Genomic DNA, 16,884 nt, shown 5'->3' with positions numbered 1-16,884 from the left:
CAGAACTAGCGTTCCCTTCCAAATAGCGATCGCCATTCGATTTGCCTATCGGCACTGTTGCAGATACGCGTCGAATCGCGCGTCACGCTTACCGTCGGCGTGCGGTTTCATCAGGGTGGACGTTCCATTCGGTTTCGGTATAGAAAGTACGCGATCGCGCGTGTTGGTTTAGCATTAATTACGGCCGCGGCAAGTGGCCGAGATTAATGGCTGCGGGATGCCGTGTAACATGTAATATCGAGAACACATTTGGCCGGCGTAATGTATTATAAGCCGCGTACCCGGCAAGTAGATTACCGTAGTTTCGACGATATACACTCCGCGTTACCGAACGCTAATGGATATTTTTCATTCACTTATCGCGATAAATGGGTTCGTTATGTTTTACGGGCCGCCCTTTTAAACGAGAGTATTAAAGGCCGTACCGTGTAGGTGCATCGTTTAGGCGTATTATTATAGCGATGCACTGTAGAACATTATAAACATTTTATAAACGTGCGGTAATAATTTCATTTGTCCTCGTAACGCAGTATATTTATTACAACGTAGTAATGAGTTAATATTGCAACATATATAGTGATATAAATAGCAAGTTACGTGCATTTCAAGGGCCTGATTGTGATAACTTATAAGGACCTTATAGAAAAACTGCGTTACACGATTACTTAGGTACCGATAAGTCAATAGTATCAGTTCCTGACAACTAAATCAGGCAAATATTATATGGTCCTTATTTGGACCCTAGTTTAATTTCCAGTCGGGTTGTTATTTCGCGCGCGTCTCGCGTCGTGAAACATGAAGGAACAAATAAATATCGAAGCAGTCCGGAAATCAGAAAATCTCCGGAATGAGAACCGAACCCCGAGGATCTTCGGCAATTTCGTTAAACTATTGAAGTCAACTGCACCCTCGAGTGCAACCCTCGCGAACTACTCATTCCTCTCCTCTTCGATTCGTTGTCGCGCACGCGTTCACTCACACTCGTATATTTCACATGTACGTGCGAGCCGCAATACACTTCGTGTCGTTATTTTCACTTTCATCGGCTCTCTCTTTCTCTCTCCGTTCGTCTTTCTTTTATTGCATTTTCCCGGGCCATTAGCGTCGGAGGAAGACATCAGCTTCCACTCAGTGATTACCGGAGAACCAAATTTGCATAACACACGAGTCGCGCGCGCGTACCGCCATTTACATTTTATTTTAATCGCGGTAATCGATTGAATCTCCCCCGCATTCCCTCAGCTCGCCGGAATGAAGCGGGAGCCGATCAGCCATCCAGCTAGTCGAGCAATCGGCAACCGGGACGAAGGGGTGTGGTTCGGGCACTTTAAATAAAAATAAAGTGTTGTGTCGTGGGTGCGCACGAGCGGACGCATTAGCCATTGGGGTGGAGGCTGCGATATTAGCTTTAACGAGTTGGGAACTTTTCCACTGCCGGAATTCGTTCGTGTGGCGACGATTTCGAGAGTATTTCAACGTCCGCAATAGGTAGATGATCATACGAGGGAACGATTGGACACCGCAAGACACATCACGCCGCAATTCTTTTTCCCCAGAATGGTTCTTTGAAAAATTACGAATTGGATTAAAATATTCATGTAATTGAGATGATATACGTATCTGTCCCAAGACCGGCGATTTAACTTCAAACAGAGAGATTGTGCTATCTATGTATGCGAAAATAATCCATAAGTTTCTCACAAAATCGCTCTATCGTAGCTCTACCTCGCTCTACCTCGCTTCTCGACGAAAAGGACGAGATGGGAATAGCTTTACCTCGCGGTATGCCGTATTTGTGCATTACGGGAATTGGTTGGACGTCGGCAGCAGTGTCGGTTCGCACACTGCCTACGGAAGCTCCGAAGTATCCGTCGCTAGGGAGGCGCACCACGACCTTTGAGCGACCCCGAAGCACCGCCGTCGTCGCCGCAGAATTCATGTATTTTCTGGATAATAATTTCGTCGGATGCGCGCTTCCCTCTTCTATTACCGGCCACAAATTACAGTGGGTGCACGAGCGGCAGTAGTTTTGATATACGGGTCTATATATACTCCTCCGCGATCAAGCGCGATTTATATGGTGCAACAATAACGTTTGGCCTTCGTACTAGAGTCCACCCGTGTATTTCGCCGACGACAGTTTTACTGTGACGACGTAACGTAACGGGAGCAAAAACGTTGACGAGTGCGAAGTAAGCACATGTATATAATCGCTACGGTTTAAGGTTGATTCACGTTATACGGCACGGACCGTCACGTTCCGACAACGACACATACGTTAGACAAGGATACCTATTGTCTCCATCCTTGTCTAACGTACGTGAACGTACGTGTCGTTGTCGGAACGTGACGGTCCGTGCCGTATAGTGTGAATCAACCTTTACGCGGTCATCTTACACCACGCATTTATTATACACATGTCACCGACCGTAATAAATTAGATAATTATGAGATACTTACGTTACATCAAGTTTTTCATATGAGCAAAAACGGTCGAGGATAAGCGTTAATCGATTATTAGAATCAATACCTATATTATTTCGTGAGTGGCTTTTTTATAATTTTCATATTATTTGAATTTATTTTTAAATATATAACATGTACATTTAAAATATATACATATTTCAGATACGGTTTTATGTGTATATATGATATTTTAGAATTAAATTTTAAAGTAGATTATTGGATATAATGTCTCATTCACCTTTTTGTTTTTTAAATATGAATGAAAAATGTTTATGCAATGTCAACGTGCATGTGAAAATATAATTAATGATGCAGAAGCTCATTTCCGTTAACGTAACCCTCAGGATAGAATGAAGAGTATATAATACAATATTTATTCAGCACGTAACAATAGAGCGAGTATCAAGAGACAGACACGTGAACACGTAGTTCCAAAAGGTATCCATATCGAGACGGGCCGCGTGCATTGTTCTAACGCATTTCGATATTAATCGTAATTGAAGCATTTAATGCCCGGTAGCGTCGATATTCCAATAATTCAACCTCCCCTTCTGTCATGGGGTGTAATGGTGTGAGGGGGGTGCAAGGGTTCCCGTTCGATTCCCGTGGGATCTGGTCCTTCTCGGTTCTGCGGCAATGCATCACTCTGTCCGCAGCCCCGTAACTCACCGCGCGACTCACGCTCGTCCGCACGCACACGCGCACACGCACGCACACACGTCGGACACGTATGGTCAATAAATACATACGCATACGTATATAGACACACACACGTACAGTCGACAAATAGGTATGTGTACACACGCGGCATAGCGATGGAAAGACAGGGTCGAACAGATATATGGCCCGAAGTGAACGACGTATCTAATCTAACCCTTCTGGACAAGATACTCCGTGATGGCCGAGGGGGTTGACCGACCATGCGTTAACCATAGCCCTTGGGCAACGAAGTGTAATCTAAAATTACAAGAATCCACCGTGGGCCATATCCCGCGGGCTGCCATTTGTCACGCGCCGCGACAATTGTTATCGACAGTATCGCCCGCGAAAAATATACACATGCACAAACACACACACACATTTATATATATCACGAAAAGTATCGCTTTCCATGACGCTATCAGCATTTGATATAATCTCGGGAATACTCGACGCGTTGGTTACGTGTTGGACACAGTTCAATCTGTCAGCTTCGGACAAAGTATGTGTATATCGTTGCGGTAACTCTCGCCAGGACTCACGATATGTTCTACGACGCAGTGATAAAATTTAGCAGGTAAGGTTCTTCATATTCAAAGAACTAAAAAGACTTAACCGTATTGTGGAATTTATTTTTCTCTGTCAGGGAGCAGCAGGGACAAATAGAAGTGTAAAAGGAAAAATAGAAGCAACGTTTTAAAAAATTTTGCCTCGTATTTTTCATTTTTCTTCCGTTCATCCCCACGATGGCTCTTTGTAGAAGCGAAAACCATTAGGTCTGACACAATTGCACCGCGGGGTGTCCGAGCGAGAGTGACTAACGCGAAGAGAAGGGGCAGTCTCGGGATGTTGGAGCCCGAGAGACCTGGCAGTCTCTCGACCGAGAGGTGCTTTTTCTTATATCCATTAACGGGGCTGCATGGAGACTCGGTGAAAAGTGAAATGATAACCGCCAACTAGAATAATGATCTGAAATGGGCGTGACCGGCGTAGATGCCATCGACGAGATAGTGCCCGCATCGTGGCATCTGCTACGTCCACTTTTGTCACGGCGCGGCCGTAAGAGCGAGCGACGAGATGCAGATTTGTCCGATAAAAATGATTGAAACGCCATGCGTGTCGGCGCGTGAACGCGTGTGAACGCACCGTGCAACGATTCGCAGCTAGTCGACCAGAGGGGCAGGAGGAGGGAGGGGAAGGCTCGTTCGGATGCGAGGCTGATGCGAAAATTGCTTCGTCGCGATCTCTCCCACCCGCTGCGTCGCGTCGTCGCGCTCTCGGTATGAATGGCTCTCGGCACTGACCTATCCAAGAGAGACCGCTGCCGGTCGCCGCGCTCTTCCGGAAGACTTGCTATCTCCGGAAAATGATCGCGCCCGTATCGTGAAATTATGCCACGGCGTAATAGCGTATACGCTAATGAGCGTACGCGTGGCCCTGGAACACGAGTGTGACATATGTCGGGGGGGAGGCACTGTGCGAGACGCTCCGAGTAAAAGAAGCATAAATATCTATTCTGTGTGCAGCATATGAAAGAGAACGTAATATGGTACATCAGTATGTTTCATAAAATACGACACATTGCCATTAAATAAACTTGAAAACTCGGGGAAAGAATGTACGTATAAACAATGGTATTATACGATCTTGAATGATAATATCTTTCGGTGAAAAGCTACCAATATCTTTCCGCAGCATTACTATTAAATTAAGCAGAACAATATGAAATGCTGAAAAGTAGTATTTTTTTTATAAAATGTAAGTCATGGTCATTAAATAAACTTGAAATCAGGAAAAAACTGTGACCCTAGGCAACAATAGCGCTACCTTGAATAAATGCTAATATCTTTTGTATTATTGAGTTATCAGTAATCTCTCCGCAGCATTGCAATACTATTAAATTAAGGAATGTTGTATGAAGTAGCAAAGAATAGTATTTATAGTAAAATGCAAATCATAATCTTTGAATAAAAATTATATAGAGGATATAACTGGAGATAAAAATATTAAAAAGCGATTTTAAATGCTAATATCTTTCGTTTTCATTTAATAAATGCGTTCAGGTACTTATTAAATTAAGGGGAGCAACATAGGATACTAAATTGTAAAGAGAAATAATTTTCCAAAATCCGTCACGCGCTGCATGTTACATTGCCCGTAACGTAACACACCTTGATGACTTCCACCTTCAATTTAGAACGACTTCAATGTATTCTCCCCTATGACGATTAACCGTATCGGCTCTATGCCATGGGAGCAAGACCAGTTCGAGAATAACAGGCGATTCAATTTTCGCTGTTCGCCGCGTATGAGTCTCGCGCCGGGGTAACTTCCTGTAATTAATTATATCGATGGCGTACGGGGGGGGGCTCTACCACGGTCGGAAACGGCCCGGCAATATGTCCGTGACATGATTTTCATAGCGTATCGCAGTCGCACTCGAGTCGCAGTCAAGTCGAGGACTCGAGCCGGCGCGGCGCAGGAAGTGGTGCCGCATTAGTCACAGGCCATTTTGCCACCAGGCGTGACGGGCGCGCTCTTTTATTTTCCAGCGTTAATTCGTGCCGCCCTTACGGCGTGTCATCCGCGTGCGTCCCACTTTTTCCCGCGCGTTTTAAAATCCCGCTCGGCTCCTGCGTGGCTCCGCGCGGATCGAGCCGAGCGGCGGGCACGTGGCGAGATAGGGGTGCATCATAATGCACTCGTCGTCGACGTCAGAGTCGCGCCTCGATCTTGTCCTTCCTCCTTGTCGTCGACCCAGATGCATACATAATTAATGTTGTGTCTATTAACAGGGCTCGCTAATGGGTCTAACGGCGCGTAAGCGGTCGATTTTTACGTGCGGGTGAATGCGAAGACAGTCAGGATGATGATGATGATGATAAATATTGATGAACGTTCGCCGAGTTACAGATATTATCGGTAACGAGGCGACTTATATATAGCGAGATATGCCGGCTTAATCGATATAATTAATTCGTTGTAACATTAAATAAGGTGACTATGCTCTAAGTGACAAATTATTTCTGCCGAGAGGTACCGCGTGCCGAAGCACTGCAATGTTTACGAGATAATATTAAGTAGCCGAGCAGATCATGTATGTGGGACAAGCTTAGATTGCTACAATGATTTGTTTCAATTAAGCGCGCAATAAAACTGGTAGGGATAATTGCACCTATGGAGTAGATAAGGCCGGCTGGCTGTGTAACGCCTCGTTCTGCACGTCACAGGATTCGTTGCGCGTAGCCACTAAATCTAAAGCTCATAAATAGATCGTCTTATCATCACCATAATTGTCATCTATTAAACTGATTGAAATATAATGCCGGTATATAGCGTTATAAATTTTACGACGTGACGGAAAGAATTGCGGATTGTATAATACTGCACAAATTCGCGAGCCTATATGATCGGGCGCGATGAGTGATCAACAAAAATTACGCGTGATTATTTTTATTTACGCAGTCGATTCACTCTGTATGCGTCAAACAGGCAACAACAAATTCCGCTAACGAGGCGAGCCGCGCTCAAATATTTACGAGAGCGGCGGCACAAAGGCGCAGTGTCGCGGTACGAGAAGCCGGAAAAAAGGGGTGCGCCATCACCGTGGGGCGCGGTATCGCCGCGATGATCAAAATGATCGAAAGGTGGCGAGCGAGCCAGCGAAGTCGGTCGTGTCGAGGGAGGGAGGAGTAAAGCGAGTATCGCGAGAGAGCAGGGGCGAAACCGTAAGCAAAGTGAATCTCATTAGTCGTGCCCCGTTGCATGCCGGCAACAGAGGCGGCGCAATGGTAGCGAGGGGGAGAGGGAGGGGACTCACTTTGATGTCAAACGAGGTGCCCCGGGGCCGCTGCCTCGTAGCACGCGCCGTTATTGTTATTACGAGCCGGGGTCGCTTCTAATTATCAAGAAGAAACCGGAAGTCGCAGCCTGCGACACCGCCGAGGCTTTGCAAGCATCGCGAAGGATGGGAGAAGGGGGCGGTGGGTGGCAGCCGACGGGGATGATACTGCCGCGAGATGACAGACGTACCCCACGACCATGTCACCTGGTGTTTCCCCGATAAACGCGTTTACCGAGCATATGATGGGTTTTCGGTCCGAGCTAATAGGACGGGTATCAAGATGAATTTGAATTACGCGTTATTCTCCTTGTGCGCGATAGATTTTCACAGATTCCGAGTCACTGATTAATACGAAAGAATAATAAAAGTGTAACTGTATTAAATCGTAAATTTCTCATTATCTCAAAGGAAGAAGATTATCCCGAATGCATAAATTTCATAGTTTATAGACATGCCTGTTTTTTGCTGACCATTTTTAAGATACCTTTATAGTGACAGATAGTTAACATACTTTTCACTCATATTAAATTATTATGTAAATGTTAATAAGATAGCTAAAAATTTTTTACTCGTTTTCTAAGATCTAAGATGCAAAGAAAATGTTTTGACACATAAACAATGGATTTATCGTCGATATTCTCTTTCAAGACATTATCCCTGCACTTAACAGACAACATACTTTCATGTGTGTTGCAAATAGATTTCGCGAAGAAAGTTTTCTATGTAAAAATCCTCTCTTTTTATTCTAGCATTTACGAACTTCGCGAGTTCCGCAGCGCGTCGACGCGCTGCGTCTTCCTCCGATTGCAAGTTAATCGCACGTAGAGAGCGACACGGGGTATAAATCCCCGAAGCGTATGTCACATTGATTGCACATCCGCTTCCGTCATCGGTGCCACGGCTGCGCGCTATTATAAAATCGGCCCCACGAAAGAAACAGTAATATTTATTGCCGGCTTCCGTTCAATTAGGGGTTGACACGGGGCGAGAAGGGGTCGACCTCCAACCAAGCTCCCGCTTGTCGATGCTTTCGAAATCTATGTTTCCACCCTCCACCCTTCTCCTCTCCCCCGTCGGTCTCTCACTTTGGAGGGGTGCTCGAATTTATACATTGTTCGCCCCGTTCTTCCGATTCGGGACGACACTCGCGAAACGGCTCGAGAGGCTTTTTTTCTTTCCTTCGCGATAAGGGGGGAGAGTGAGGGGAGAGTAGACAGGGTGTAATGTAGCAAGGGGTTTGTAAATAACCACTTTTACGGTGGCGGACATGTAACATGTGACAGAAATTGAAATTTATTCCCAGTGGTAATTTTAGACAGGCGCAACAGTGATGCTCAGATAACTGTAAACGCGAACATGTATATTCAACTTGATTGAGAATATGATGATTATAAAATACATTATGTTTCGTGCCATTTTGTTCTTTTATGTTTTCGTTTTTCGAATTATTCGCGATGTCCAATTTTTAATTGAGATGGTTCACCTGTACGTTCAATAAATCCGATGAGTCCGTGAAGGTCCCATGGTGTAATGGTTAGCACTCTGGACTTTGAATCCAGCGATCCGAGTTCAAATCTCGGTGGGACCTAAAAACGGAATCTTTTTTTTTTTTTTTTTTTTTTTTTTTAGTCACTACCTTCCATATGGTTCACTACCCATTTCGTACAGCATGCAATTTTTTTTCCACATTTACATTTTGTTACACCACGTATTACTTAAATTAAAATATACAATCAATATGCAAATTAATTGTGTAAGTGGACTATGTCGACACGTTATCAGAACATTAAAGAGATTTTGTTATACATGTAACCGATACAACCAATAGTCGTGTGTCCACGTGCCGATTGCGAAAGAGCTCTGCTCGATCGTCCGCTGAGTCGCTTAATCAGCGATTACGCAATAGCGCGGCTGGATCCTATAACGCGAACGTTCGTTTATCGTCTACATATAATCGTCGGACGATATACGTGCTTGCGTTATCGCATTGTCGCGCCTCGCTCGATTTCGCGCTGTCCATCAGACCTCTTATCTCTCCCGAATCACCACTCGGACGCACCCGAGTGACTTTTATTACCTATCGTTTCGAGCTCGAGCTCGTCCGTTTTTTCGTGTCGGTGTCGAAATTACGGAGCGACGCAGCGATACCGTAGCGATCGGAAAAAAAAGGACGAGGAAGCGTTTGCAGCGTTGCTCGGAGAAATACGATCCGCGGCTGGTATACCATCCGCCCGGTTACGGACTCGATGTAGGGTAGATATTTCGATAATTCCGGATTTACTTCGCGGTCGTATCGAGAGCAGAGCGAAGCCTCTAAAAATATCGCATGCCACCGCATGTAAACTCGCTATGCAAATTCACCATTTAGATTTAGCGACGTGAATTTGTCGACCAAATTTGCTGCATTTGTAGGAAAAAAACTTTCTATAAGACATTTTACGCGGACTATTGACGTCGGGAACATCACGGAGATGCATCCGCGCCGGGTTATCGTAATCTACGTCGGGCAAGTGTCCGCGCGGTGCGTTTATCTATATACTGACCATTCGCAGCGTGCATAAAGAGTGGCTTTACGATCCCGCCGAAACGGCGTATTGTCAGGTGGGCGGACATCGCACGCGCGTGTATGCATCCGCATTCGCTTCGCAGGTGGCAGTTTGTACACGTACAGGGTGTCCTAGGAAATCTCTGTAATTATACGTTTGTCGAAACATTGGCTGGAAGCTTCTCAACTATATACTTATTCCTCATAGATCCGTCCGATTAGATTTTTCTTGACTCTCCTTCATCTGAAGAATACCGTCTCACCGAAATCACGGATTTCACGGGACACCCTGTGTATATATTACGCATATACACGTCACGGGAGATATACGGGACGCTCGCATTGTATCTAGCATTAGCGGCGAGGGGCGATGGCGATGCGAAGCGTGCGCGAATCGCGACTGTGAGGATAAGTGGCGCGAAGGGGGTGTCGGACTATCCATTTTAAATGCGGATACGATACACTTTTTTTCCTCCCGTCTAGCGCTTTTTTCCGCCTGTTTCGTAAACACATGGAGGCAGGTCTAATGGTGCGTATTTATGCCGCCTCACGTGCCCGCCCGTCATCGCCCGGTTGCACAAACGTTTCTGCTATCAAATGCTACTTGCTCCACGCGCTGATTAATTGAGATAGCACGTGATATTGTTAGTCAGTCATGGTGGTGAGTTTGATCGGATTATAAATAAGTTATATTCTTGAAAAATATCATCTATTGCAATTTTTTAATAATATGTAAACATTATTTATATTAATCCTTAGAGAAATCTATCAAAGTTATAAGATAATAAAACATTTTTCATCTAAAAATATCTCTATGCATTTGCGTATAAAACAAATTGAAACGTGTTATTATTTTTATTTCATTAAATAATAATAAGAGAAATTATTTCATTAATTTTGATTCCTTGTTTCCAACATTTCTTAATTCTGTACAGATATTTTGTATATAATCTAGCATTCACTTTGAAAGTATAGTCGTTCCAATGCATTAAATCACACAACGATAAACACAATGATTCTGCTGGTTTTGAATAATTTTTTTTAAATTCACTTTCCTTCCTATACCAATATTATCGATATCTTTAGATCGCATGGGATCCACAGGTGTTAAATAGATTGACCATTCCAGGATAACCCGTTATATAATATAGTCACGGCGGCGCTCTCAATCAAGAGTAAATGGCACGAATAAGTAATCGGTGTTCATTAATCTCGGTAGATTCTAGTTTCGTGAACCATCAGATTCCCGCGGCGCGGTCGTATAGCGGGTTCAACGTAGGCGGCGGCAGACGACGGCGACATTTTCCTACGATCGTTACCGGAAGTTCATCAAGATGTGACAACGCTACCGTGAAACTCCCGCGCGCTCGTAAAATACTTTCCCAATTTAAATTTGAGCGCGACGATCTCCGGGAACTTTCCGGTTAACGAGCGGAACCCCGTAACTCAGACAGGCGATAAAATACTCCTCGTAATGATGGAACGTGTAATCGAGAATCACACGAGCTTTTATCCCGATACCCCGCTAACGGGAAATGCACTTTCGAAGAGATTCCGTCGCGAAGTCGAATCGATCGTTCCTCGGCCAAGTGTCGATTGATCATTCTTTCGAAAATTTGAAAGCCATTTGTCGCAGCTTTTCAATTTATGATTCTAAGTGTCTTTTGCATTGATTCATTTCGAGAATACTTATAGGATGCGTTTAAATTTTTCAAACCATTGTTACCGTCTCGGCAATGAAACTCCTGATGGACTATACTCGCGTACGATATAAAGCACGATCATTTCGAGTCTAAATTAATAATCCCGAGGTCGAAGTGGCTGCTTATCCGGCGATAGGCGGTTCAAAAGTTTTGAATCTCGATACTGCTAGCGTAAACGTGGTAGGTGGTACGCGAGAATAAAAGTTACGTGGCAGTAAATTAAGAAGATTTATGCATCCTTCCGCGACTCTGGATTTATCGCGCTTTAGACTCTCCCGCAGTGGAGCTTAACTGATCGACAATGTCGAGCTTACTTGGCGAATATGTCGTATTCGCCGTACTCGGTATATACTTTCGAAAGGTTTCGTATAATCGTCCTCGGAACTTGGTGGTTGTACAGTCTGCTTTATCCGCGAGATAATGTACGGATTGTCGTATAGTTTGCTGTCGTTCCAGGAAAAGACGGAGAACGGTATTAAATAGCTACTAGATATCGTAGAATTCGTGAATGAGAGATTGGACTAACGGTAATGGGATTTAACAATGACATGGCACTGGGTATTATATGATTATTATAGAATGTTAGCTACGATCTCTCAACTGTTATGGCATCACGATGACGTCATGAACGACAAAAGCGGACTGCGGAAATCAAATTGGAACGCGTTCAAAATTGATCACATTAAAAACTCACGTTCTACTTTTTACGAAATTTATTCTCTGTCTATAACAGTTTTCGCAGTTAAATGGTTGTAAATCCATCCAATCCATGTTTTTATCCATAATATATATCGTACAGTTTTCTATCGTCCTAAAAAAGGATGAAACAAGAGGACAAAAGCGCGACATTAAACAGCTTTCACAAACATTCGATATTCGTGAATGAGAAGATTGACTATAAGAAGGTGATTAATGATATTGAGATCAACAGCGTCCAGTAGTAAGATTAGATTCTACCGAATATTACATAATTATTATAAAATGTTTTTAACATTATAGATGAACTTAATTGTCACCATCCGATGCTGCGTCATGAACCGCAAAAGCGGCAGTCCATCTTGGAACGCGTTCAAATTTGATTACATTAAGAGCGGCTCTCCGCGAAATTTATTTTCTATGTTTCTCGGGTCTTCTCTGTTCTTCATAGTTTCAAATTTCATTGTAACGCTGCGATATGCTAATGCAAACGATCTCAAACATTCCATTATCTGAATCATAATGTACATTGTGATACACGTCTATGTACGTCTATGTACTTTGGAGAGCGCTTATAACCGTCTTCGCAGCTAAATGGCCGTAAAGCTACCCGACTCCCTGCGTTCTTATCCGCGAGATAATACGTCGCTGGCCGTCCCAGCGGCGGATTACCGCCGGTCTTTCTCTCTACAAATTCAAGCAGGAAAGACGGCGCGGCGCACGCGACGGCAAACGGGGGCGGAAGGACATTAAGTAGCAAGCCGATTGGATAACAAACATTTTATCGCGTTTAATTTTGAGAGTGAGCGCCTCCGCGACGTTAAACTTTAACAGCTTCTTTGGCAATAAATAATATTATGCAGGCGGGCGGGGAAGAGAGCCCGCGGGCGAGTGAGCCGCGGGGCAATTAAATAAAATGTGATATACCGTTCGAGTTATGACGGGAATCTTTATAGCTTATGGCCGCGGCGTAACTCCTTAAATCCGGGAGGTATAAAGTAACTTCGCCGTTATTATACGTCCGTTTATACACGAAACGCGTATTCAACTTCTTGCACGTTGTCTCGAGACAATTCCGTCGAACGCATTAGAATAAGAACCAGAGTGTCTTTTTACAGAAACCTCGAGGGAGCTCGAAATCCGGAAGAGAACGAGAACATCTGTTTCATAAGTAAACCAAAGTACTGGTGCACCAGTAACAAGTGAAAATAAATTTACCCCACTTTTAAAGCATTGCGATCGCATTTATCTCGCATATAATCTCGACGCCGAAAAACTTCTCGTAAATTTAATGGGGCAGGCAGCGTCTTCAGCCAATTTCTCCGTAAAACCTCGATATCTAAGATTTACGCGCGTCGCGTCAATTACAAGGTGTTTTATATTACAGCCACCGGAATACAACGTGGCATGGCGCGGCTCAACCCCTTTCGCGATCGCGCGACACACCCTCGAAATATTTTACGTCGTAAAAACGTTATTAGGCTTCGAGCGAGAGGGATGTGGCAGAACGAGGATCGATGTTTAAATAAGATGAGAAATTCTTTTTATACGCCCAAAACGTGCGTCGCGTAAAAACGCCCTACTTCGTAAAAAGAATCTCTCGAAGACACGTACCGGAAATGGCCGCGGCGTACTTCCTCGCATCGAATGATCACTGGAAGGTGCGCGCGTGTACACGACGGGGGGGGGGTTTAGCACTTCACTCGTGTGTACAATGTCGCGACTTAACTGTCCCCTAAAAATTGTTTGTCTACGCGACGCTTTAAAGATGCGGCTTATACGATCCATCCTGGCGCCGCTTTTAACCGGTCTATCTCCCGCTCGTTGATGTCATTGTTTAAAGATGGACTTTAAAGCATGGGATATTGCGGTGATAAAACTGTCCGCGACGAAACGGAGATACGCGCGTGTCCTTAAAAAATACAACGTTTCTGTCGCCGTTCCTTAAATAACTTGACTTCCTTTTAAATAATTCAGTGGCTACTTCGGAATTTACAAGATCTAAATTTTGTCTATGCGCAAGTTGCTGCGGTACTGCATTCGCTCGGATCTAAATTCCCGAAATGCACTTTTTCGATATTTCAGGATTTTGTATTTGCAACAAAAACACTCGGGACGTTTCTAATATGAATTCTGAATCAATATCTTGGTCGAGTCTTAAATGGCATTTGTGAAATAAGGAACACGTGGATAAATATCTGCTGTTCTTGCAAGAGCAGCGCACAACGGCTTACACAATTCTTGGCGCCTTCTACAAGGGGGAACCGACTCGAGATTTTTCCGACGTCGTGAAAACTATCTCGTGAACCGGGAACACGTTTCTCTTCGCGAATCCCTCATTAAACATTCGTCTCTCATTAAACCAGAGTGCGATCTAAGACCTTAATTCGGCGATGAGGAGTAATTAAGCGATGCGTTGGGAGGGCGCGGGTGGCGAGGCACTTTGTTTCGCCGTAAACCGAGTTTAATGACTTCATGTAAAAATACCCCATCGGTTTTACGATGGCCCACCTCCCTCCCACAGGGTCTTCGTTTTCCTCCTGGGGACGTCTCCTACGTCTACGGCCATAATTTTATAGTTTTATGTAAACTGTATCGGGCCATGAAGCACGGGCGTCTACGACGCTTTGATGGTGATTGGCGTGCACGATGAGGTATATAAGATATATCCTCTAGAAACCAGTGTTTCCCAAACGACGAGGAAGGAATATATCTAAAAACTTTGTTGAAAGAATTGTTTACAAGAAGTACACAGACAGGCATCAAAATTTAATCGCCACAACTATTACCGAATTTTTACTTCGTTATTTACAGTGAGTTTAAAAATCTTACTTGAAATTTTCAGGATATCTGTATACTATCTGTTTGCTGCGTGGATTTTTAATACTGAAATGATATACACATATTTCCTTTTTCTTAATGAAGAGAGAAAGAGAGAGAGAGAGAGAGAGAGAGAGAGAGAGAGAGAGAGAGAGAGAGAGAGAGAGAGAGAGAGGAGAAAGACCGCATAAAAATATTATTTTTTACCTTCTTTATCTTAAAAGAATAATGTATTCCGAAGATGTGTTTATGAAGCAAATTTATAAAACGCTGTTCTCCGAATATAAAAGTTTCAGGCTGTTTGCATAAACATCTTGATAATTTTTCGTTACCTCAAGACCAAAGCTGCATTATAAATAAGTGATAACTGTATCATAACATGATGCAACACCAGATCAAGTATCGAAGTTTACAGAATGAGATGGTACGGAGAAGTATTATCTGCGAATATACCATATCTTTCACTCTATATTTTCTTTTTTTATTTCTGCCTTTTTGCACATGTTTGATAGTAAGTAATAATAGATACGGGACAATAAACAGTAGATTGCTTGTAGAGCATTTTTATTTTTGTCAAAAAATACTTCATTATATATTAAATATTAAGAATAATAAAATTTTTAATTGTTAATGTTAGTTGAAGAAGAATAAATTTTATATTTGTTATCATAGGTTTTTGTTATTTACATTCCATACATCTCAATAATATATTTTATACATCATTATATTATAAAAGCAGAAATATTGAATTTTTTATTGAAAGAATTTTTCTAAGTTATTCGGTCATAATTTTTTTGCATTTAAATAATTAGCGACACGTGTTTATATAATTTCTTATATACTTTATGTAATATATAAAATAAATGCAGTAATGTGAGAAGTATCGATTTGAGCACGTTCGTCCCCAAGCCTTCGATAGCTCAGTTGGTAGAGCGGTGGACTGTAGTGGGGAAGATCCGATACGGACATCCATAGGTCGCTGGTTCGAATCCGGCTCGAAGGAGTTTTTTTTTGTTCCGATTTTTTTTTATATTTTTTATTTTACAATTGCGTATTGTTTTAAATGCGCTTATACAGATATGATAAATAAATAAAAATAAAGATACTGCTGTAAATTACTAAAACGTGAGTACAAATGTAAGGCTCCATTAATAACTTAGAATAAAATTAAGATATGTTATTTAATTAAATACGAATGTAATTAATATTCTTGCCTATCTAAGTTTCAAGTTTTTAGAAAGCAAAATTTAAATAAATTCTTCTAATGACACACACACACTTTCTCCTTTCTCCTATATATAAAAATCAAGTTATCTAAAAGATTCATCAAGATATTTCAGGATTTATTTATATTTATATACTTCAAATAAAGAAAAATAAACATTTATTGCAAAATTAAAGGTTCCACCGAGATTTGAACTCGGATCGCTGGATTCAGAGTCCAGAGTGCTAACCATTACACCATGGAACCTTTTGTTATACGTGCTTTTATTATTGCTTCTATATACTGAATTCTTTAATTTAAAATTTAATAAAAATTTCATCAATCTAATATGCAAAAATAAAGGTTCCACCGAGATTTGAACTCGGATCGCTGGATTCAAAGTCCAGAGTGCTGACCATTACACCATGGAACCTTCTGTTTGTTGCTCATTTGCATATTGTAAAATTGTAAATTTATTGACATTTTTATAATAAAAATTAAATAAAAAATGAAGGTTCCACCGAGATTTGAACTCGGATCGCTGGATTCAAAGTCCAGAGTGCTAACCATTACACCATGGAACCTTTGTTTATTGCTCATTTGCATATTGTAAAATCGTGCAACCTATAGATATCCGTATCGGATCTTCCCCACTACAGTCCACCGCTCTACCAACTGAGCTATATCAAAGGCTTAGGGACAAACGTGCTCAAAATCGCTACTTCACACATTACTGCATTTATTTTAAATATTACATAAATTATAAGAAATTACAAACACGTGTGCATATCGTAAATTTACGCTGGTAAATTCGTGTCAAGTTATACTCAACTTGAGTCATTTTTAATCATTTCTGCAGATCGTCACTGCTCCTACTCAATATTTAACTAAATATAACAATATTAAT

At 42.4% G+C, this 16,884-nt stretch overlaps 5 non-coding genes across 5 annotated transcripts; 2 read left to right on the top strand and 3 right to left on the bottom strand.

Annotated features, from left to right (window-relative positions):
- Window positions 1-8,525: 8,525 nt before the first annotated feature.
- Trnaq-uug (transfer RNA glutamine (anticodon UUG)) lies at window positions 8,526-8,597 on the top strand. Its single transcript has one exon. It is a non-coding gene; the product is annotated as a tRNA-Gln (tRNA).
- Window positions 8,598-15,682: 7,085 nt separating this feature from the next.
- Window positions 15,683-15,776, top strand: Trnay-gua (transfer RNA tyrosine (anticodon GUA)). Its single transcript has 2 exons — window positions 15,683-15,719; window positions 15,741-15,776. It is a non-coding gene; the product is annotated as a tRNA-Tyr (tRNA).
- Window positions 15,777-16,172: 396 nt separating this feature from the next.
- On the bottom strand, window positions 16,173-16,244 carry Trnaq-cug (transfer RNA glutamine (anticodon CUG)). Its single transcript has one exon. It is a non-coding gene; the product is annotated as a tRNA-Gln (tRNA).
- Window positions 16,245-16,338: 94 nt separating this feature from the next.
- Trnaq-uug (transfer RNA glutamine (anticodon UUG)) lies at window positions 16,339-16,410 on the bottom strand. The gene has a single exon. It is a non-coding gene; the product is annotated as a tRNA-Gln (tRNA).
- Window positions 16,411-16,489: 79 nt separating this feature from the next.
- Window positions 16,490-16,561, bottom strand: Trnaq-uug (transfer RNA glutamine (anticodon UUG)). The gene has a single exon. It is a non-coding gene; the product is annotated as a tRNA-Gln (tRNA).
- Window positions 16,562-16,884: the final 323 nt, after the last annotated feature.

This window comes from Temnothorax americanus, unplaced genomic scaffold (genome assembly GCF_048541705.1).
Source record: "Temnothorax americanus isolate GAGA-0224 unplaced genomic scaffold, ASM4854170v1 Scaffold7, whole genome shotgun sequence".
Classification (NCBI taxonomy): Eukaryota; Metazoa; Arthropoda; class Insecta; order Hymenoptera; family Formicidae; genus Temnothorax; species Temnothorax americanus.
The sequence above is the reverse complement of the archived record's forward strand: the minus strand, read 5'-3'. Positions and strand labels throughout refer to the sequence as shown.